This window comes from Charadrius vociferus, unplaced genomic scaffold (genome assembly GCF_000708025.1).
Source record: "Charadrius vociferus isolate BGI_N301 unplaced genomic scaffold, ASM70802v2 scaffold473, whole genome shotgun sequence".
Taxonomy (NCBI): domain Eukaryota; kingdom Metazoa; phylum Chordata; class Aves; order Charadriiformes; family Charadriidae; genus Charadrius; species Charadrius vociferus.
Genome location: NW_009647444.1, coordinates 1,653,004 through 1,654,340, shown reverse-complemented (window position 1 = coordinate 1,654,340; position 1,337 = coordinate 1,653,004). Strand labels below are relative to the sequence as shown.

The window sequence follows — 1,337 nt, the reverse complement described above, 5'->3', positions numbered from 1 at the left end:
CTTTGACAAGAAATAATATGTATGTATCTATAAATACGGATATAGATACAGGTCTTCAAAATCAGATTCCAGAATCCCTTCAAATACCCAGCTGAGCTGCCTTTAATAAGTGATAGAGATCAACTACAGGAATGGGCAATTTCTTTGATTTTGATTGTGAGGGCTTTTTTCCTCTCTGCCTGTAGAATAATACAAGGAATGCAGATTAAAGTAAAGCCTGCCAAATCTGTCAAAGGTGTGTTGGTAAACATGAGAAATTCTCATGTTTATTTTGAAGAAAATTCCTCATAGAATGCAAGCTCCTTTTAAAAGATTTGGGGATGAAAAAATAGGTTTATTTGATCAGATTATGTTAAAGGAGTCCCAAAATTGACATCAATGTTGCAAGTAGGATTGACTTTTTGATGTTGATTTTTTTTTTTTAAATTTAAAATCTATTCAAGCAACTTTCTTGATACTTCACTGTATACGAAAGCTAGGAACATCACCTTTACACTACCTTATGCCACAAACTAATAGCAAAAATATCTTAATTACAGTTTATATATAACCTTTGAATATATTATCAGAAAGATGAATGCACCATCAATTTCCAAATACATGATACCACTCATTCTGAAAAGATAATTTAGTGGGACATTTAAATTAAGTATTATAATAATCGGACCACAAAGTGTAGTAGGCCATATTTAGATCTGTATTTTAAAACCAAGCCTGCCTAACAGGTGAGTAGAAGAGCATTGTTCTTACTCTGCAAAGCATGTGTTGTCCCATCTCTGTCTACAAATAGTTCTGGGATGCGAGACACAAGTATTTTTCCTTGATCTTTGTTCACCTTTGTGTGAGGGCGGCCGAGGCCCAAACACTGCTGCCTGGTTCACCTCTTCCGTGAGTAAAATATGCTTCTTAGAGGTGCCATTCCCAGCCAGAAGTCTCTGTGACCGGTGGCAGTGCCTTTGTCCCCTGCCCTCTCTCCTCCCTCCCCGGTAGCCCCTCTCCAGCTGTCGTGTCCCAAAACACTTCTCATTGCTCTGTGGTTCCCCACTGTCAGCATGCCTTACAACTCCCAGCTACATCCAAAATCACTGCCCTCACTTTCTTCCCAACGTGTTTTGGCTTTTGGATGCCTGAATACCTACCGAATACAGCCAGTTCAGGCCTCATCCTGAAAAATCAGTGCCTGAAGCCAAAGAGTGAAACTGCCCTCCCTAAAGCCAAGGGAGAGGCACGTCCCCGCTGTGGGCACACCGGGTGCCGTGCCTGTGAGCCCCCTCTTTCAACGCACCCCGCGCCCACCGCGGGACGGGTGCTGTGCACCAGCCCCCGGGGCACCCACC

General features: G+C 42.6%; 1 protein-coding gene across 1 annotated transcript in view; it reads right to left on the bottom strand.

The window, feature by feature from the left end:
- The window catches only part of ZC4H2 (zinc finger, C4H2 domain containing), a 9,094-nt gene that overhangs the window by 6,709 nt on the left and 1,048 nt on the right, over nucleotides 1-1,337 (bottom strand). The window lies entirely within an intron of this gene.